Source organism: Varroa jacobsoni, unplaced genomic scaffold (genome assembly GCF_002532875.2).
Source record: "Varroa jacobsoni isolate VJ856 unplaced genomic scaffold, vjacob_1.0 scaffold_1203, whole genome shotgun sequence".
Taxonomy (NCBI): Eukaryota; Metazoa; Arthropoda; class Arachnida; order Mesostigmata; family Varroidae; genus Varroa; species Varroa jacobsoni.
Window position 1 is genome coordinate 50,212 of NW_019214105.1, and position 23,217 is coordinate 73,428.

At 40.9% G+C, this 23,217-nt stretch overlaps 1 protein-coding gene across 6 annotated transcripts in view; it reads right to left on the minus strand.

Moving 5' to 3' along the window:
- Positions 1 to 23,013, minus strand: part of LOC111267628 (uncharacterized) — a 41,414-nt gene extending 18,401 nt beyond the window's left edge. For 2 of the 6 annotated variants that reach the window (XM_086971379.1, XM_086971381.1), the window contains exons 1-3: positions 21,010 to 23,013; positions 10,657 to 11,037; positions 9,927 to 10,177 (exon numbers count right to left, since the gene is read on the minus strand). The gene's annotated coding sequence lies outside the window, so the exon portion shown is untranslated. Of the gene's footprint in view, positions 1 to 9,926; positions 10,178 to 10,656; positions 11,038 to 12,653; positions 12,988 to 20,310; positions 20,387 to 21,009 lie in introns of those variants that run through there. The other 4 variants (XM_022845966.2, XM_022845961.2, XM_086971380.1 and 1 more) reach the window with 3 other exon arrangements.
- Between the last annotated feature and the right edge of the window lie 204 nt (positions 23,014 to 23,217).

The following is a 23,217-nucleotide window of genomic DNA, read 5'->3' on the forward strand; positions in this document are numbered from 1 at the left end:
ATCGAGCCTCTGCTCCAGCAGGTGGCCGTCTCAGCAGCAATAGAAATCTGTAAGATTTCAATCCTGGATGATTTCGTCACCGTTACACTAGTCCTGGTTATGCAGTATCGTGAGATAAGCACCTCAATAGATTGGTATATAATAGAATGTCGCGGGGCATTTTGTATTCTTCCCACGATTGGGAGCTGTGAGAGAGATGCAGAGCAAATCGGAAAATTTATGTTAGTGATATTATGTGCAAGTCACCGACTGACTGTTCAGATGTACTTCTGGGGCAAACGTATTGATCGAGTATTAGTGTTTTTAACACTTGACATACTTGTAGCGTACTATTGCTTATCGATGGTGCTTTGAGTAGATGACTTCGAACGTGACTCACGAAAGTCGTCCTCTTTGCTCCCTGTCAACCTGAAGTAGCTCTAGTGCGTGTATATTTTATATACCTACAAGAGGTCTCTTGAAGAAACTTGAAAGAATTCGATTAACGGGCGCATTATGAAAAGTAGTTTACGAGGATGACAAAAAAATCATAATTTTAATTTTCGTTTAATTTTCGATAGAATTGAAGAACCCATTAGTCAGATCCTTAGACGCGCAAAACCTACTGTAGCTTGCAGATATCGTACTTATTAAGCAATAGGTATAGATATAAACATTGACTCATCCCCTGTTGCTGATTCATTATTTAGCTGAAACAGAACATTATACTGCAAGGCATAAACTATTACTTACGAGGCCTACCTTCATGCTGATGGCCAAGGAGTCATGATTTAGGAGAGACGTAATCACTTAAAAATGCTCGTAGGAGGCATTTCCGCCTGCTTAACATTAACATGGTTAACCTTAGCATGGCTAACGGCTGACGAAACTTCAATTCATCTGGTCTCATTGCCCCTGCATTTATTATACCTCTTTACATCATCAGTGACCGTCTGTACATATTGACGATCGTTTACTAGCAGCAAGTGGTTTCAAATAGAACTTGAAAGCATTTTGTTTAGTTCGTAATGGAATTGAAAGTAACGCATACACTTCGAGCCAATTGGTACGATTACGAAATACTTCCATGGTGCAGCTTCAGCTTTATGGATCACTAAAGACCAATAAGAAAATCAATATCCCTAATGTGAGCAGACGAATAGATGAAAATCTATTATAGAAAGTGTGTTAATTGTTTTGCGTCAGCTTCAGCCGTGAAAATTTTCCAAACACAAATCGACGCTGTGTCTCAGCTAAGACAAGTCTTTTTCTCGAAGTCAACTTAAATTTACTTTATTGTTACTACTAAATTTAACTTAAGTAAAATTTGCCATTACTTGATTAAAAATTACTTCGTGAAAGGTAGTCAACGTAGCGAAAATTGACAAGACCCTTTGCGAATCATGGCTTAACCCATATGGAACTATATGGCTAAATCGATTTCACAATGGAATCTGTTCGAAGAACTTAAAAGTCTCATGAGTGGACGGTCATCATTGAGTGGTTTCTCCTGTATTATCCTAAACAGTGGATCCTTGTAAAAGGTAGCACATAAGTTCTGCTGTAAAACAACTGTCGAAAGTACAGTACTTCAAATTTCTGTTTAGTTTGTGTTTGTAATCAGCATCAACGTGCGACGGCATTACAAATATAACGAGTAGATGTATATTTTGTTCCGCATATACATAGCCGAGGTGTCAACGAGTTGTCAATGATACGCTTGGGGGGCAAACACTTGTGGTTTCACTAGTAACTATAATACATATAGTCGAAAACAGTTTAGTCAGTATACTACATCAGGATCCGCGACCTCGTGCTGGTAGGGCAACTATGCTTTTTCTTTCCATTCCATTCGAAAAATAGAGAAAAAGTACAATTAGGCAAAACTTTCTTTTTGTAATAATGAAACTTGACATTTATGTTGTGATCCGAAATGTGGATACGGAAACAGTAAAACCACTACAACAATAATCACAGACGAGATTTGGGTGGTGAATTTGTTGAGCAATAAATTGTCGGCCGATCTAGGAATTAAATGACAAATTTTTAACAATGCTTTGTCTAACCTGGCCTCTCTAAAATTAGACGGCCAGATTTGAGATATTTGTTCACACCAATTTTCTAGAATATTATTCTTTTTCTAGGAGAATGTTTAAACACGCGAGGACGCCAACCCTGACTTAAGATATGAGTTTATTAAAATGTCGCTCTTCCTTTGTAAATAAGAACATATAGAATTAGTCCACTGAGGAACGACAAATGTCTTAGGGTGCGATTCTACGGCATGACATGTTGACTTCTCGTGAATATCCCTACTCTCAGGCTATGGCTAGCCCTGACAGCTACACCAGATACGCAATACCTGTCGCCGTAAAACCATTCGGTATTATACGAATTTGCTGTTTACTCAGAACTAGATAAATGATACAATATCGATGTTGAATTTGAACTTTCAAAACCCAATATTCTACACAAATATTCTACTATGATTTGTTGACTCACTACGAGCTTTAAGTACTGTCAATTATAATAACCGCGCTACAAGCAAACTGTGCTTAAGAGCGTATAGCTGAACATGTTCTATCCATTCATCAAATCCAACATGGCTGTTACAAAAGGAGAAACTCTCCAATTAAGCCATTTTAACTTGTCATGGACATTCTGGGCTAGGTGGCACTTCGGGCATCCAATACCATAAGTAACAAATTGACTTCAATTAATTGGAATCCTCGAATCAGTAAGTCTGCCAATAATCTTGTTGCGCTATTAGCGTTAACTTCCGATGCATTCGCCGCCTTAGTTCCACTAACTTATTTTTGCATGCTCCATTATTTAGTATTAATGCATAAGAAAGAGAAAAATTACAAGGCATTGTGTGTCTTCGTGAAACGACATCTGACTACATCTGGTCGAGCATTATAGACCCGTAAGAAACAATATAATGACAGAAAACAAAAGAAGCTGGATGATTCTTTCACTTCATCTTATATATCTGGTTACGAGCTTACATAACGACAGTCCGTTTGAATGTTGCTACCATAGTAATGCGTGTTTGTCTTTGAATTCTGTCTTCAAAAGTTCTTCTTTGTCTGATATCCTCTGATGCCAGCTTAACCAGTTGTAGTAGAGAAATGCTTAATCAGCAGATGACACAACGACAATACGGATCAATCTGACTCGGGGAAAGCGGGGTGCGTACACGGAAAATCCAATAAAAGTGCGATCAACACATGCCTTTCGTCATATAAAGTACCCGTATGAATATCTTTGACGGCTGCTTTGTCAGCTTAAGATTCGCTTAAAGTATACGTTGGCGATGATATAAGAGAATGTTATCGAAAGTCATCGATCTGGATCGGCATGCGACAACTGAAGTCATAACCGAAGCTGAGCTGAACCAGGAACCAAAAGGAAGCCCATTTATCTCCTCCCGTATCACGATACCACCATTTAACGGTTACGTTTCAATAAAGATGTACAATATATTTGGTTCTGGCCATTAGCCGGCTCTTGCAGTTATTTGAGAGCCAGAACAGCTGTATTCGTGAAATATAGGGTTTGTCAAGAGTGCTACGAGTAGCAAACAGTAGTCTTTCAGAACATTCGTAAGAGCTACACGGACAAGCAAATATAGTGTATAAAAAACGTTTTCTCCTTATAGCTACTGAGCCATATTGTTCCTATAGAGCGAAGTTTATCGCCGATCTGCAACAGAAACCAGGGCGGTGAGGGATAGCGTCTGAGCACCGCCTGATGTGGGTGGATCATCCCGAAGTACCGTACGTTGCTAGCCGCAGCGCTATAGGTTGCTGGCGTACATTAAAAGCACTTAGTCAACGAAACACATATGCTTTAACAGCGATTTTATGAGATCGCGAATCGAAAGGACGGCAGCCACCGACGACATCGTTAACAAGCAAATACTCGCGACAAAATTAATTTTTCGCTTCTTTGTCGCCATATCTAATTTTATTGATATTAATCTACAAATCGAGAGAAACTATATTCTAGCTAAATAGGGTTTACTCGTAGCCCTACACTGTGTATCGCAACGACTGAACTGTGAGCGGGCATGTTTCCGCCTGAGGGGTCGTTAATATTAAACAAGTCTTTGACATAATGTTCTTGCATGTGGTCTTAGCGATGGGCAAAAAATTGTCCAAATTATGATTTAATTGAACGGCTTTTCTCACAGAATAAGATCATTTCTAACTGTCAGCTCTTATTTTAGAGATATATAAGTTTAATCATATGTGATTTTTCTTAGTAGGGCCTTTTAATCTTACTGCAAATGCGCTAGATTTTTGCGAAAAAATGACTGTCCATTAGAAATTTTAATTTGGTACGATATCTCGTCGTACAGAACCCATACATCAATATATCAATCAGTGCGCATTGATTTAGTAGAGCACTACAGCATATGAGCGACGGTCGGTCAATAGCTTCGGTAATTGTTCGACACCTATAAACTAACAAGAATCCTACATTACTTAATGTCAATCGCCATACGGTATAACTCACTCTTCATTATCAAGGTAAAGAGTGGCCAATACGACAGTTGGGACGACTGCTATATAACGAAAGATTATTCTCTGTCGCTGGCATACAGAAATGATTCTGTATATAACAAACGACCAAACAATAGCGCTTAACGAACATAATAACAAATCTCGGACAAGTTACCCGTGAGCAAACATGCCCTTAAAATACTACTTGACACGTAAAGTACACAAAAATACCGCCTGCTCAGTGTAAACCGCGGTTACTGGTTTCGGACTATAAAAATCCGTAGTGACAGACGGCTAATTTTTACGTGAAACATGATGGCGCTCTTTACATGAGTAACAACAGGATGATACCGCACCAATAGACTGCACAACAAGGGAATATCGAAATTTCATGTAAAACCATACGCGCATTAGATTTTAGTCAAGAATTTCATTGCTTTACTTATTCGCTAGTGACGAGTCCTTAGTGCAGCTTTGTAGCTTTGCGACCTTGAAGCTGAATTCTTCAAATCTCAGATCTATCCTGCACCTCGTCGATGAGTATACATATGGAAGTAATTTTGCTAGTCACTTCGTGAGACATTCTATGTGAAACGCATCGCATAGACGCAAATGCTGGGCCTTTCTTGTGTCTTTCGATATGGAATTATATACATATACATGTATATAATACAAAATTCTTCCGAGGGCATCATAAAACAGGTTTTCATAGTAAATATAAGTAATTAGCAGCAATCATTATTCTGTTTAGTAAAGGTGCTCTAATTAAGTTACATATGATGTTTTTAGACTTTGTACGTATACTGGTATAATACAATGTATAATGATAATAAAGTAAATCACACAAGGTGGAGCGAAAGTCTTCTCACAATTTTATAATTTTCACTATACTTCTGTTTACTCTTATTTTTACCACATTTTGTTTACCTTCTACTGCAAGATGAGGACTCGCAAACTGTCAGGTAACACGTGCTTCCCCACTCTGTGTAATGCTACCTGCTACGTGCGTTGTCATATCCCACAAAAACGTCTTCAGCGAAACAGACACTACTTATCGGTGGTGGCGTATATCGAGCCTGTTGGGGTTCAAGCTGACGTACTCGATTTAGCGATGCACAAATAGGTCTATATAGACCGCCCATAACACCTTTCTGTGGGTTTGACCATTCACTGCCCACTTTACGCAGAACGTTTTCTTAATAGTATGATCCAATATTTTCACCGATGCTAATTAGCATACATGACAGTAGACAGATAATAATACATTTACACTAGCCGATTCGACCACCGTGGTTAAATCGAAGTCTGTATGAAAAAAGTAATAGTCCTCGTATGCTTTTCGGAAGTGTTCGCAGGGGTATTATCGATGATCATTATCATGCAGTGCTCGATCTATGGTGCGGACCAACTTAGAAGTGTAGCCTTGGCAAGGTCGAACACAACACCCCACGTAAAACCCAAAGGACTCGAAAAAATGACGACCTCAGTAACATCTCTGTATGTGTCATCAGTTTGCTGAGGACAACAAAAACCGTCGAGGAATGACCCCTGAATGATTATTCTGACCGTTTTATAGTCGGGTGTTGATTTAAACATCTATCTATAAGTATATGATACTAACGGTGCAATAGTTTGAGCAATAATGTAGAAAATATTAAATATTTACGCTAATTTACTGTTGCGTTAGTAAGTTTAACTCTGTGAAAGTAATCCGTAAAGAGCCTGAAGTCAAATCTCTGAACATAGAAAGTAATCCTTATTGCGTACTTATTGTTTGTGTACTGATCCGTGTCCACGGTGGAGAGCATCAGATGGTTTGTGAGTCCACACCGCACGTATGGTAACGGTGTGCGCTAAATTTTCTATATGACGCCATCGGATGCCGCTGGTATAAGAGCAAGCTTCTTCTATCGGTGGATATGATGCCGAATCGAAGGTTTTTAATAGTGTAGTTCGTATTAGGAAATAATGAATCGTTACTCCAACATAATGTAGCTAAAATGTTTCGATTTACAAACTAGTACAATGCGGTGCACGGGCCATTTTATGACACTCAGCAAAAGTAACGCAGATTCAATAAAACAGAGCAGCTTTCTGGCGGATGGTTTATGAGCGTTACTTGAAGTGAACATAGACGATTAAAGCTATCATCGCTATCTATCTAAGTATCCAGTAAAGCTAAACTAAGTAATTCGAATACAGACCGTGTACGACATCCCGACAGGCATTTGGAAAATTATAGCAGACTTGTGAACCATGTCACGATAGAATACGTAGCCAAGAAATAACTCATTAGCTCTGCGAGATAGAATTATGTCTTCCTTTTGGTTCACGACTGAAATGATATCAGTTAACTGCACTTCAATGGCGGTTCAGGAAAGATGAGCTCGTCAGCTCTTAGTAAAAAGAATCTTCATAATCGTTTTATGACAAATGGAAAGAAGCATTAATGACTGAGTCGGTTGGTCTGACACGACGCGAATTCATCAACAGTTCGAATCCAATGAATTGGGTCTCCCACTGAAAGCAATCGTTTTTACATTACCGTAGTCATTGCGTTTGGTTGTACGTGCGTTCAGGTATCGTCTACCCTATTTCAATAGGGTTTGCTCTATACGTTGCCTAGTTAAGGCAATTTTACAGTTTTAACTGCTAACAGATTCGATAAACTCGAAAAAAATACGGATCAAAATGTTCAGCACGATGCCTGTATTTAGGCATAATCGCCGTTGGTTGGAGATATAATTGCTTTTTCACGTGTACATTACTGAACGAGTAAGGTCGACGTTTTTATTTCGATCACAATTTTGTCGATACGTTTGCTTTAGTAGGTAAGACTAAAAGTAATAATATCGAACAATCTACTTTAGATGCGCGTTGGCCCATCCACTGTCAACTAGTTCTTCAGCATCTGTACATCTGAATAAAATAGCTTTCTTTATGGCGATATAGGCGCTAGCCCACTACAAAAGGGCGTATCTTAAAATCATGGTGACATCGACAATATTATGCAGCTGACAAGGCGCTTAATAAAAGAAACCTTAGGGTTGATATACGACGCTGACATTACCCATATTATTCTTGTATAACGACTTGTGCCTTGCGTTTTTCGTTACGCCGCTAGCAATAATTGACGCAAAACTCGCAAGCAGTTAGTAGTCTCTCGCGATTATTATGATCCCAGAGGCATATACAACACCATAGTAAATTCGGTAATATTTGTTTGACTAACGGAAGCAATTCCATTAGATGAACCAAGCTTTTGAAGGTCTCCTCATAGAATGGCTGTTTATATATTTCAGGTCAAGTACGCCTAAAGGTAAGTATTTCGAAAATAATCGCGTAGTAGCGAGGTTGATCCATTCCATTTTCTTCAATAGTACTGCTCCTGGACCCTAAGAATGAACTACTCCTTTTAGAGTTGCGCCATTACTGCCTCGTAAGATTTTATAACATGCACAAATAATCCCACGTTATTTAGCAGTGTTTTTGTTACCAGAGTCTAATCGGTGCACATGTTGGGCGTACGTCAATAACTCATTGTTTCTAGGTTATAGTAGGGTCCCCGTGATGATGCGGCGCTGACAATTTGCCCGCTAAATTTAGCGACTTAGTGAGTAAAGCGGTTTAAGTTTGAAAGAGCCAGTGCTGAAGCAATGCTTGGTGGGCTTAGCTAGACGGAAGCCTCGAAATATTTAACATATTATTTCATAGGTTCCACTTTAGAGGAAATAAAACAAAAATGACTTGGTCCTACGCAGTTTGAAACCACCGCAATGAGTTCCGCTCATTGATAAAAGTCACAAACGATTCTGTTTGCAGGGTATCAGCTAGCGACACTGTCGGCGTAATTCAAATGCAGAGATATTTTCTTAGTAACTGATAAACAATTTCTATCGATTTCTATTTGTATCGATGCCGACATGCCAAATATTGCGAAAAAACTAAGAAAAAAAAAACTCGGCATCTGAGTAACAGCAGACTAAAGCTTTCTAGTGTAGCTGAGCACGAGAGCTATGGCGTGCACATAATATCCATACACTGATAGCTAAATATAATAGACATGTAAATGCTTGTGTTCGTTACGCAGCAAGATGAAGTAAAATAGATTGATATAGGTGTTCGATAGTATAGACCAGCATACAATTGGCTTGCTCTCGTTCGTTAATGCGATACTATATCAAGTGATATACGTTTCTTGGAAGGTAGCCCAGTGATTACTGACGCGGTATCGCAATTATAACGCTGAACATAGAAGTATATATGAGCGTTGATAGTGAGGGTTATGTTTGTACTGGGTATTGTAGAAGCCCATTCGTAGTTGGGGTCAGATGTTCGCCTCTTGAATGAGCTCTCGTGCCTACGTTCTAACACCATGTTCTATAATATACTGTTATTTATTAGTGACAAATGCCTCGTTGTATTTCATTCAATGCTACCCTCCGCTTTCAAAGGGGTGCCGAATTAACTTGCAGTAAATGCGATTCTGATTACCCATTTAATTGAATCAAGCATTGAACGCTCCTAAAAGGACCAAGCTACGATCAATATTTTTAACAGTTTTCATGCCACGAAAACAAGGGATGATCTGTTGCCTCATTGAACTGATGGCGATGGTGAACACTCGCGTATGACGGTTACGTATATTGTTTTTTGCAGCAGTGTCCAGAAGCAGCTAAGTCCCCTTCCTGTCATTGTTTCGGGATAAAAGCTCGTTGAATTTTTAGCGTTTTCGTCATCAGGCTTCACGTAAATAGGGCCAAGACGCGTCAGTGTTCTGCCTACATCTCTACATAGAAACTAAAATAGGATCGCCTTTTCCAGTGTACTAACTGATCTGATAAAAATTCAGCCGAACGATAAAAACCTACGCTAAAATATGACACGAATTAAACATGTGCCTAACTCACTCTGATAATGTCTTCTTCAGCCCTGCCAGCGATAAGGACCCGGGATAGGCTATTGCACATTCTGGCATTCTACCTAACCGAATACTGATAATTTATAACACCTTAGTATTGTAAATTGTGGTCGCTATAGCTGCGTACGAGCAACAAATCTTCGCAGGACAAAGCTAGGCACCTGTGTACGCGCTAATTATTCCTCAAGAAAGCAATAACAGTGACTAAATATTGCAGCGCTGATGTCTCTTAACATGATCATTTTAACACAATGTTAAAATTAGGCGTGCGGAAATACCGGTCATCGACGTAATCATGTATAAACATACCTCTCAATGATAATTTCGTGCTAATTACTAATTAGTTACTTTAAATAGATTAAATATTGTAGTGTCTTATGTGATTTTATCTAACTAAACACCTTGTTTCCGACAAGCAGCTCCATTCATTTTATCCAGAAGGCAATCATAAGCGCATGTATTAACATAGCTCTGTTGACTCGCATTGTACCGCGCGTAAAAACAGATTGACAGTTTACCTGCAGTCGACAGATTTGCGTAGAAGCTCCCGCAATAAAACCCTAGTCTCAAAGGGAGTTGGGGCAGTTACCGTTGCCGGACTTCTGTGGTATGAGCTCGAAAACTGACGTGGTAGATGGCATAAGCGCGTGGTATATAAGTCAGTCATTGCAGCGAGAGTGGCTGGACAGAGTCCGAGCTACGTAAGACTCAATTTTTACTGGAAGTGGCTTCGGTCCGAATCAGTTTACATCTTAACTCGCAAATGAATCTATCAACACGATTGCATCAAAAAATAAATGTATGTTATTTCACAAAGCGAGCAATCCAAAATTATGATAAAATGTTTGTCAAAAATCTGACGCAAACGAAAATATACAAGGCTACCGGGCAGATCTACTGAGCCTACCGAGGAAAACGCAAATGAGTGGTTGTTATTATTAGCTAAAATCTGTTCCCGTCAGAATTCGTAGCTAGATAAACTAACTAACTAATAACATCAATGCTTTAGACAGGTTAACAATAATTAGCCCGCCCAAAATCGGAAGTTCTCTGACATGAGAAATGAACTACTCTCTGATGACAAAAACGAAAAAATACCTTACTATAACAACGGCTTCAATTACGTTACAGTTAATTATTGTTACATGTTGTCCGTCTGACGTTATCCTATGTACACGGCGACACTCTGTTCTGACTCTTTAACGTCTGAATACGTTTGCACAACTTTACGTTTACCTAAGAACTTACCACATAACAAGGGAGCCCGATATAGTTGCGGCGGCCTGTGACGTCTTCCCTCATTAGAATTATCCTTTGAAGAACATTACAGCTGAACTCTGCTTAATTACGAGGATCGTTTGGGCGAGCTTGACCGCTACGTGACAAGCCAGCAACTGTTGACTTTTGGATACTTTTGTCCGTCGTTATTCAAAGAAACCGAGTAAAAATGTTGACGGAGTGATTGTGGGAAAAATAATAGCAAATGGCAGTATGCAGTTGTGACATAGAACTATTAACAGTATCACAGTGAGAATAGGAGACCAGGCAAGGAGAGAAGTTCGACGTGCGATAGTTGCCGCCCTTTTCCAGGTGACGTCGATGATCGCACAAATGCTGGTTGTGAGAGGCCTGAAAACAAGGAACAAACTATCAGTTTATTCACAGAATACGTATCGTACACACATCATCATTGTTATTAGAGACGTCAACAAAATGTCACGTGGCCGTAGAGCTCAAGTCAGTAGACTTCAGTTTAATGTGCCAGTCAAAGTCATCGAGATTCCTGTTTGCAATTCCCTATGAGACATGCGTATTTAGAATATCTATGATAATCCGCGTAGCGGAAGTGGGATTGCCTCCAAAAGCTTAGAAAAACATAATGATTGTCAATTCCTGGAATCCGTATTGAGCTGCACTTTAGTAACATTTAATTCTGTCCTCCTTTAGTATCGAGCTCGATGTGCTGAAATGGAGTAACATTATTTGCTACATTCTTAGTTAGAGCGCTTTTACTACAGGTTTCAGCCAACGCATCCTGGCTCTAGAAGTCGAGCTTAATGGCGGCACGGCTTAACGAGAAGCGCAGACTCGAGAAGTTCACTACAAGCGAGCCATACCATCTTCCAAATGCTTTTTAGTATAATAAATTGATTGCAGAGAGAAAAGATTTATTTTAAAAATGTATATAGATCGTTTAAGAAGATCTGAATAGAAAACATCTCATAGTACGACTGGTGACGTGACAGGTGGCACGTGGTAACCCGCAGCGCCTAGTTCGTGATGCCCTCCCGAAGCTCTTACGATAGAGACAGCGTAGAGACAATTCAGCAAAAACGACGATTATTTTTGGCATTGACGAGCCAATTGTTTCGCCGTTGATCGCTCCTGTCACAACTATCGCTATCACTCTGATGCGCGTGCAACTTCAATGACTCCAATTGACTCTTCCTAAGCTAGGTACAGTTTCTACTATTGTTGCTATATATATATATATATATGCCAAACAAATGTATTGAGAAATACTAATGAGTTACTGTGCCGGTACATCGGAGATGCGTTCTAAAGCCACTCAGCTCGTTAATTAAAGGCGACTAGTCAGCCCTGCCATCAAACATATCCTTAAGCTAGCCAACCAAAAATGTGAGCAATGTTGAAATTTTAAAAAAAAAAAGGGCAATTTTGTTTTGCTACAGTTAGCTACAGTTGGGCTGTTTAAGGCTACGTATGAATAAAAGCTTATTGACGGAATAATATCGATTAGAGACAATCGGCCATTACTCGATTTTACAGAATCCGGAAGACTTAACATTATTATATGTTACACTATTAAAGCTGACTGTAAAGCAACACTTTCCATTTTCGTTCGATCTATCGTTCTTATTTATAGCGATACTTTGTCGGGGTGATAACGAGTTATTCATTATGGTCGTACCATAGAATGTCTATAATTACACTGTACACACCGTCTCTTTCGTTTCTATTTTGTCATACAAAAGCTGGGTCGAAACGCTAGGTGTAATAGTACAATGGTGGTCATAAGGGCACGAGTATGGTTAAATCGGCTTTGTTTCATGGCCGTCCTGCCCGCCTGCTGGTACTAGGAACTTGTTACTACTACTACTACTACCGCTACTACTGCCCAGTTCGGCAATAAGCACTGGCTACTACTTTCCTTTCTTAGATTTGCCTTCGATGTCTGGGAACCAGCCGTCCGATGGCCTGTATAATGGTGCTGCCGAACGTACCCGCTGTCCCTTTGCTGCGCAGTACTGCACGATTTTGATGTCCAATTGCTCATTGCCTATCTGTCTGCCCGTCCGTCACACAGTTCATCTCTATGGCTGGTTTGTCAAACCACCTGCCATTGCAGATGCTATCCGCTTGCAGGCGGATCGAGAGTCCCAGTAGGAGAAACAGGTGCTTTTCATCTACGTCTCTGCGTGAAATATAACCGGCGATCCAGGTAGTGACGGCTAGATGAGATTTAAACTCTGTTTAGTATCCCAGCGTTTTACTGCTGCCGACGGTCGTCTTAGGGTTGACCGGAGTAGCTGATCCCTGATAACTGATTTCGTCATCGTGTGAGTCGATTCATTCATCCATTCACTGTAGTATAGCACCAGTTAGTATCAGGTTTAGAGGTCGCCTGCTACTGTTGTAGCTTTCGGGGGTATCTATGGCTTAGTTTTCGTTTTGTAATGTCAACTCAAGCAGACCATAAAGCAAACGCTATAAATGTAAGACTGAGGCTTGGAAAAGTACACATCGACAATAGACAGCTAAGGCGCAGGGCACGAGCGATATGGCAACGAGACAAATCGGACAATGACACTTCGGTAAAGAGGGCGACGTGTCGGACTAGTAGATAGTGTCGTCCATTCTGCAGTGCAGAACTGATAAACAACTAATAAGTATGCACAGATAAGGACAAACTCATCGTTATACACCATCAACAGCCAGTATATAGGTATAATGCTTATATGCTATAGGCCAGAAGGGTATAATGCTTGAACTACTGAAACGGGCTGTTTCCTAACTGCATCAGGATTTCTTGACAGCGTGATTTTTACGATCAATAATAACTACAATAAACATCACTCAATAGGTTTATACCGTGTAACTCTTACATTATACTTATTGTAAGTGAGTTTTACATGTTGCTGTTTCGTTCATATTGCCGTCGTGGTCGGTCCATGATCACCTTCCAGCAATGGCGTTCACGTTACTTCTCTTCCTCTTTAGACTAACTAGTTCCACTTGGCCGGCTCCATAGTGAACTGGCATTCATTGCTTTGTTCCATTGGTCCAAATAAACTAATTCATTCACTTCATATATATATATATATATATATACATCATGTGCCTTGCTCACGCAGTAATGCGGTACCAGCAAGGTGACGTGACGCTGTCGAACAGAAACGCTACCGCTAATGATCGCCTAAGTAGCTACAGGTTACCACCATTAGCAAATGACCACACTGTCAATTTCTGACTATCAAGAGCTACCAGCCCAGATGAGTTGTTCACGATTCTTATCCATCTTTATCATTGGCATCATACGTGAAGCTGTCATCATCAACCACAACAGATTATCGTAGCTAGTTCTGCCCTCACGGACATTACTTACACAGTTATTTGCGTTTGACAAGGTTGGGCCTGTCATGTCTACTTAATCGTCTCCGGGGGCTTTCACCTGTCGAACTGTCAGAAGTACACCAGCAGGCTCAAACAGTGATTCTAGCCAAGCTCGAATCAGGCCAGGTTCAGTCAGATACTTATTAGTGCCTAAATTGCAACCAATGCTAGGACGGACTGGCAATAATAACAACGACAACATACCTGTCATGCACGAGTATGTTGTCGTGCTTACCACCTTCCAATTCTGATGAACATGAGCTGCACGTAGTTGAATAACCCTACTTGTTAGCAAAAATAACGATAGTATACATGACTTGAATAAAGGTAATAAGCGTCATCATGGCAGATGAGGCTCACGCGTTTTTCTATTTATATTTAATTTTTAAAATTAACAAAGTGTCCCAAATGTCGAAGTTATTTTCCTGCCCATAGATCTCATGATGGCCACGTGGCAAGTTTGTCAATCCGATACAGTTTTCTATTTATTTATCAAACAGAAGGACTCGAGAAATACATTGTGATGATGCTTCGCACGACGCCGAGCAGCTAGTCTGACAACAGCGCACTCCTCAATCAGCAGAAAAAGCTTAACCACAGTTTAATAATTAGGGCCTTGACTAAAAAAGTTATTCCCTGACTCTGGGCACCATATGATCGTGACAAACGTCCCTATAACATAGGTCTCTGTATTATAAAGTTCGTAATGAACAATTCGGTTCGTCCACAGCCATCACGTACGTCGGTAAAGCTAGAAGCAAACGCTTGTTAAGCTGTTAATATTAAGTACTATTAAAGTAAATACTTCTTTCCATTCAAGAGAATTTATTTGAATAAGTCTTTGTACTGGGCTGGCCAACTGTCGAAGTTCCACCTTTTAATGTTGCAAACAACAAAAGCATTTGTTAAATTTCAATAGCTTAACGATACTGGAGCGTCACACTTCTTAGTCGTTCTTTGTACTATATCTAACCGTTTACTTGTGAGGATCTTGAGATGAACCGATATTTATCGATGACTGGACTGGTTAGTAGCTGACTAAGGAATACTATCATACTGTGCAAGGGTCACGAGATATCTAGGCCAGCTACAATGGTCCATTGTTGCTCTCATTCTTGCAGAATACCCTCCATTACCCCTACTTCCATTTTAAATAGCCACATTAGCATACAGTTCCCACCTTTCTTTTCTGCCGATGTCTTTCCAGTTTTCTGTTTGTTCCTTCCAATGTTTTCCGGACGCCGTTTTCTAAACACTCGTGTTTCTTCTTACCTCGTTAAACGCATGATCCCTTCGTCTTTCAACACCTTATGCATGTTTCCGAAAAAAAGGCCGCTTGATTCCACCGAGCCGCATTTTCTCGCACCGTCTGTCCAGTTCCTCCAACCCTCCACCGCGCTATGCTCTTATGTTCGCTCCTGAAACCTGAAGTGTCGTCATTTCCCGTTTTATTCATACGTTTAGTTGCGTCGCATTGCCGCCCGCTGTCCGCGCCGCTCGCGATATTCCCTACTCGCAGAGACAGTTTTTCTTTGACAAGGACCCACGAAGTGGCAGCATTACGAACGCCTTGTTGACTTTCCCTTAATTTTTGGACGTCCCATTATATAGTCGGGCATAAATGAATATAAAGCTGCGCTTCACAGAAATAAATCGTAGAGAGATTACAGAAACGGCAGCGTTGGGTGCGGCGCGCGCCGAGACTGCCTCGCGAACCTTATCCATCAAACGAATGTCTCTGTAAACGGAATCAGTGTCGCGGCGGCCCAGTGCTTTCATATCTCATGGTAGGTAGAGGCAGTTATGATGCTTCTCCGTGTTATAAACCATTCGTGTTATGATGGCGTGCGTATTTCTAGCTTAGTGCTGCTCCCATGCCTGACAGTTTGGCTATCTTCGTGCTGCGGGATTACTTGGTTTTGCGGAACGTGCTGTATGTCGGCAACGGTCGTGTGTCCACGGTTCTTGACAAACGCCAATAGACTTCTTTTTCGCCGCCTCGATGCCACTCGATCTACGTAAGAGCTAGGAGAGCATGCGAACTATATGAAGAGTGATAGAGTGAGGTGGCTAAACATTAGAGCGATCAATAACAATGCTATAAAGCAAAAAATCGCCTGTAGAGATAAAGATCGACGATCGTTGGCCGCTACTCCCGATGATATTGTAAGCTATTATATACGGAAAGAGACGAGCTCGATGACAGGGTAGATGTCTTGGATGACAGGGCCAGTCTATTACCTACTTGCATATAGCAAGTAATTCAAACGACATCGTACCAATCGCATTGAAAAGAAAAACAGCAACGCAAACGCTATCACCGCAACACTGCTAAACTGTATATTGAATAGATAATCCGCTTGGCAGTACAGTGTTATATGCATTTTTACTGGCTAAGCAAGATTAAGCTAAAACTGTTTAGACGCGTAATGGATATTCAGTATGACTTAGTGGATGGCTTCTAGGACATCTCGTCACTGACCACTGCTACGATGGCCCATTGACTCCCATTAAATGAAGCACGAACGACTGTCGTTGCTGTTGAGTACCGGGTGAACAGACTGGCCAGCTAACTGGAAATATTGAAGTCTTCGAAAATCATCCGCGGATAGGGTAAAAGTTACTGTTTAGGTTAGTCGTTACGCAGACACATTCTTGTAGTCAGCACTGGTAAAAACATTGCAACCAGAGCGGGATTTTGTCAGGCATTATCCTATGATTCGAATGGAAACGGTTGTATTGAATGACATACATATATATATATATATATATAGAGGGAGAGCGAGCAGATAGAATAATTCTACTATAGGAATTCCTAAACAGGTCTTCATTGATGGTATGCGATACTTATGCTGATCTCTCGACTGAAATTGTTCTGTCGTTGACGGGAATTGACTGGCACATTCTTCCTGTCTAAAATCGTGTTTATGTGACCTATAAATAGGCACGCTTAAGGTCGGAACAAAATGTCTTTAGTTTCGCGGCTGTCATTTGAACAGAGCTCGAAACAGCGGACGATGGATAAGAGGAAAAAAATAAAGCAGGCCTCTCTAAAAGACAAAACTGTTGTAAGTGAAATAACACATCAGAGATATATATATCTATATAAAGATATGTATAGTTTGGCGTGTATGTTAGAATAGATAAGAACAGATCGAGCGTTCAGCTAGAGCCGAGGTAAATAGCGGATCGTTTTTTTTCCTATTACACGTGTATATACAGACGTGGCTCAACAATTCGTCTCGATAACGTCATTTTGAGAGAGAATAGCTTCAATTTTTGATTTGCGGCAATAGAACAAATGGCAAAAAGAACAATAGCTGTCTCACTAAGTAGAGAGTACGTGGTACCAACGTGCGGTGTTATGGAGACAGATTCGAAGGGATACTGCTGTGGGTTAGAGAGAAAAAAATCTCGTGTGTGATAACGTTCGAAAGATACGCGTTACGGCGGCATACGACGGGGACTGTTTCGCGTGATTTATATTGGAAGACTGTGCGTAAACCTAAAGAAGACATTTTGCTTTACCTAATCCTGATTGTTTGTACCAGCAAATTGTATGTAAACATGTTTTGGCAATAATCATAACAAAAACAGTAATAATAATAGGCTGTCATGTATCGATTAAACTTATGCATTAATAAATGTAATACTCAGAATATTTGGCGGGAAAAGAGGCAGCTCATTTAAAAATGGTTGGATGACCAAAAGTCATTTATCACAATGGGATAAGACTTTTCTTCGTGGGTGATGGTCTGTGGCTCGCTGGCTTCGCAATTTTTTTTTTTTTTTTTATTATTTTCTATTTCTTACTCAGCGCGGAATACATTTTCGAATAGAAAAAAACCAGAGAAGATGACATCACATACGTATATTTAACAAAAATACAAATGTCATATACAGATACGTTCAATGAGAGAAGACATGCAGTGATCAGGCCGAACTGACGCCACATCCTAGTGGGCTTATTTTTTCGCTAGCGCATTGTGCAACATTGTGATCGATCGTCTATATTGTATAGTTATCGCTTGCACCGCGGATGCTCCCAGATTCATTCTGTCTTTGCGGCTATCTACCTGCTATCCGTTGTGCATGCGCGTCATCCATTACATTATCAATCGGCTCACTAAACGGGTTCATTCATCAGTACTTAAGCATAGTCCCATATTTCATACAATGTTTCGTACGTATAGTATAATAAAGATTACAGTTTCACAGATATCTTCCTTCTTATGGCAAGAGCAAAAGGTGACCACTTGTCCAGCCCTTGTGTCTCAGTAACACAAATGTGGAAGGATGCCCTTTTACCCATTTCTACGGAAGACAAAGGGCAGCAGCGACACCCGTCGATGAAATGGCTACTAAGAACTTATGCCTACGAGCGTTTGCAGCAAGAAAGTCAGCTCCGACGTTCTGATAAAGCCAAATATTGTTCTGTCGCATATATGTAGAGATTCTGCAAAGTTAGCACACTCTGCTGCTATCTCATGCAATGCCTTTCTCTTACATTCGCTTCTTTTTAGCTTTCCGTGTTTAGTTAACATAGTGCATCGCTATTGCCGATGCTTTGCCTGCTGCTATTACGGTTGCTGCTAAAACTGATCTATGACGCCAGAGCCGTAGAGGTTGATTCTAAGCGTGTCTTCATACTACCGATAAAACGGAGTTTTGGAAAACTAACTAAGAAAAAAAAGCCAACAATTAAAGACCGCGCGAAAAAGACCTGACGGTAGTAGCGAAAATAGTAACAACAATAACCACGGCAATTTACAACAATGGCCATGACGATTCTAATATTTGGAGATGTACCCCACCACGTTACTTGACGACCGCAAAAGATCGCATTAGGGACGACAACGAGGACCGCAAATGGGGATTTAAGAAAGATGAATGCGGCGTTGCAGCCGAAATCGTTGAAAAACTCGCTCGTCTAGTAACAAGCGACAGTAAGCCCGTTTCGTAGCTTCTTTCATTCTTATAGTAGATAGTAGACCTCAGCGGTTGTTAGTGATTCATAGTGACATAGGCGGTACGCAAGCCCGTAAACATTACTACGTATGCACAGAGTTACAAGCAGCTGATGTTCAGGGCCATAGGCCTTTAGTTACGTAGACACGAGGCAGAAAAGAGCACTCGTGGATTTTTAAAGTAACAAAGAACACACCAGGGAAGTAGCCGATCAACTTTAAGCTTCCGCTTAGTGAGTTTTTCTCTACGAGAACTTCATGGTAAAATAGCTCTGACATGCTATTCCTCAGAGGCAGATGTTCGCTACAGACGCGACTTGGACGTAGAAGAATAGGCTGCAGTATTTCAAACACGCCCGCGCATAAGCCGACGAAAAACCTCACCCGGTTCTAGATAGCAGATGAATTACACCATGTAATAATGCACATAGTACGTGTTTTGTAACGAGGTAATCGCATGAATTAATTTAGGTGCCAACATTGCCGATCCACCATGCCATAAAGAGCGTTCAGCACCGTCGGTGATAGCCAATATAGCAATGACAGAGAGAGAGAGAGAGAGAGAGAGGGAGAGGGAGACCTTTCAAGATTCTCTACGATCATTTCAAGTAATGTCAAGCTTGTTTTTGAAAAACGGATTAGGTGATACTGGCTTTATTGAGGTGTTCATAGTTCCAGATGACGTTTGAACCTTAGTTCGAGCGCAGTAATTAGAGAGTTTCAAATCTACGAATAGAATTCGATTGTTTATCGTAGTGCATACGGTCAGGATTTAACTGTTACGCCTTCATCTGGCTTCCCACACCTTAAAAACGGTTTAAGTACGTGTTGTAGCGGAAGTTGTCAGCGATATTAGATTGAGATTCTATGTCCCCCTGATGGTTTAGTAACTACGCTACTAAGTTTGTCTGCTAAATTTGGAAGCACGGCAGGCTATACGGATTTAACATCGACAACAAACATACGTTCCGCTTTACGCTGACAAGGGGCCCGCCAGCCGTTTGAATAAATGCTTGACTAAGGTATAGAAAGAACAAGTTCGGACTTAAAATTCGAAAACATTTACATTAGAAATCGATAAAGGGGCAGCTTAGCTTTACTGTGGGCTATTTGATAGGTCATTGTTTTGTCATCTTGTTGTTGTCTGCTACTCTTTTTGTAACTCTAGCCAATCTCTTATCATTGATCGCTGGTAAATTCTAGTGATGCTATTATTGCAGATTATAATGTGACTAATATTACTCGCTGTTTATCGACTATAGAGGCCGCGTTAGCAAACCTTTTCCTCCTAACGACTTACTATGATCCATTGTGGACTTCTACTCTTCATCGTCATGCGTTCCGTCTGACAGGAGGCTAAATGGCCCGTCGCCGTGCTGCGAGAAAGCAATAGACGCAGAGATAGAGCAAAGCAATACGGAAAGAAAATAATATACCACACGAGATTCTGTATTGTCGCTAAAAAGTGGTACGGTATTCCATAGTGTGTCGGTGTCGTCAGCTTACCACGCCTCGAACAAACAAGTTCCTATCTAGGAGACGCTTTAACGTTTTTAGATAACGTTGAATTTAACTTAAAAAAGAAAAAATAAACTTTAAAGAAAACTTCAACGTTAAACTCCTATGATGATTACGAACAGTTAAAAGCATTTATACATGCACCATGTGACAATCCGAGCGTTTGTATATATGAGACTTTTTTATAGTGACAACGTATGCTAGGTCATTTTTTTGCGCATGTTTTAGGTGGAGCGTGGTTGCCACGAGCAGCAATCTGTCTATCTTCAAGCAGAGATTTTTGTTGGTACGTGAATGACTATTGTTTGAACATTCTGTTGTTTTTTTAAGTTACCATATGTGTAAGTAATAAGGTAACATCAGCTTTATAGAATGTGTTTTGCTGTTTCTATTTAGGTCAACTTTTGACCATGGTAATTTCAGTTGGCTTATAGCTACGTAGGAAGTATGCTTGTTCTGTTGGGAAATGCTTTTCACCTACCTTTGAAATAATCGCTATTGATCGCCCAATTAATTCCTAATCTTTATCAAGATGAAATAGCTTGCAATATCTTCTTATTTAGTCTTCCTGTTGGTTTTCGAATCCTTCCGCTGTTAGCAGAGCTGATCATTTCGAAATTCGTTGTTACCATACGAATACACCAAGCCTATCTATGCACCCATGAGGTCGTCGCAGCAAAAAATTTCAATCTGTTTCTAACACCAAATCTTCGCAGGCAAAACTTCCGTAATTCGATTTACAGACAAATGCTGACGTTCTGCCATCTACTCTTTCCAACTTCCGCAGTACCACAAATTTTCATCCAAATCAGTCTTCAAGATAAAACGCAATGGGCCCGAAACTTGATGTGGTGGACTCACTGCTTACACACACGTTAGCAACTTACAAACGATTTTAGAGTATGCCTAAACACAGCTTGTTCAGACAATGTTGCTGTTATTATTATTACTGTATGTGATTTGGTATCATCGTTTTACTATGATGAAACATCGAAATCACAAGCTCTAGCCATGGTCGCCCTTCAACACACCAATTTCCTTCAATGACACTTCTTTTATGTCCCTTGACAACACTGATCGACTGCGTCGACACCGAACCCCGCTCCCAGCCCATTTACCCTATACCCAGTACGTGCACGTGCTCTTTCCCCCGTCCGAACACTTGCTCACTGGGAGACCGTCCGTGTCTCCCCTCGCTCTTTCTGACTACTGATCTGTGGAAGTCGGCTTGTTCACTGTCAGGAGCAGTCGATCGGCGGACGACGACGACGACGACGACAGCCGCGCGACACCTCCTTACGTACAACTGACCGGGCGCCGGCTTAACTCATCGCGTCTCCGTCACCAGCGGCCTTACCGCCAAAGCAACGGCTACTGACTATCGCTGTTGCTGCGGCCACAACCAGCCACTACCGCGCCAAAGTACCACCGATTGGCGAACGCTTCTGGCCTCAAATTAAGGGACCGGCCACTCCGAACGGTCCGCGCGGCTGCCGTCACTTTGCATTGTTACGGTAGTGGAACTGCTGCTAATGATGTGCGGTATTGACGACCGACAAACGAGAAAAGATTTGAATAGACCGCCAGATCGAGACACGTCACAATAATGCATACGTGCATATGTAAACATACCGAACATCGGTATGTTTATGGACCCCGCGCGACCAGAAATAGGGCTACTGTGGCGATGAAAAATGCTACCGATGGGGGTTGGTTGCAGTCCACCTGCCACTAGACGCCGTTCACAGTAACGCGACTCTGAGCGGTCGCGTCAAGTGCTTTCATCGTTGTCGACGACATCGTAATCGTCATGAGACTTGCCAGATAGGCCGTCGACGTTAACGAAGATACGGCGCCTGGCGAGCGACCTTTATGAAAAGCTGGCAGGATTATAGCCACAAAGAGACTACGGTAGCGTTGCGGGGTACAAGAAAACGAACCATGGAAAAAATATATCTCCTAGGCGCAGCGACGCTGTAGGGAATGCGACGACAAAAGCAACAGGAAAATTGCAGGAGACCATGAGAAAATGACAGCGAAGTGTCGACGTCTTTTTGATCTGTCAGCGCTTTTTTTTTATTCTTGCTTTATTATTTATTATTCCTGTATTACTTTGGACTTATGTATCCTTTGTAATTCGCAACACATCTAAATAATGACACGGTGTGACGGTATGGCGCTAACGTTGGAACCGCCAGTATTTCAGCATCGTTGGCTAGGGCTTTAGAAAGTTACGTATTTTTGTGCCAGGCTATGTTACTAGTAATACTGATACCTATTCGCCTCCATGTAAGGAACAAGGGTCTTACTTTTACCTATAAAATAATCGACAGATGCGGATTACTATTACGAAGTGAAATATTTATGATGCCGTTTCGCGTTGTTGTTGTTGTTGTCTGGCTTTTTAAGTCTGTATGAAGCCACACTTGCTTTCCTCTGCTTTGGGTACTCCATTAATTGCTTCATATGTAATAAAACGATGACAGCTTTACTACCATATACGTCTCGACGAACCGGCACATATTTTTTTCGAAGTTCCTACATGCAACTACCACTATAGTACAGATATTCTCCCCGCTAAGCGTTAAGATTTCCTGTATTCATTAGCCTATCTATTACTTTAAGTCTGTTCTCTTATTTCCATATATTTTAGAAAGCATCTCACCTTTTCGATAAAATTAGCTTGTGA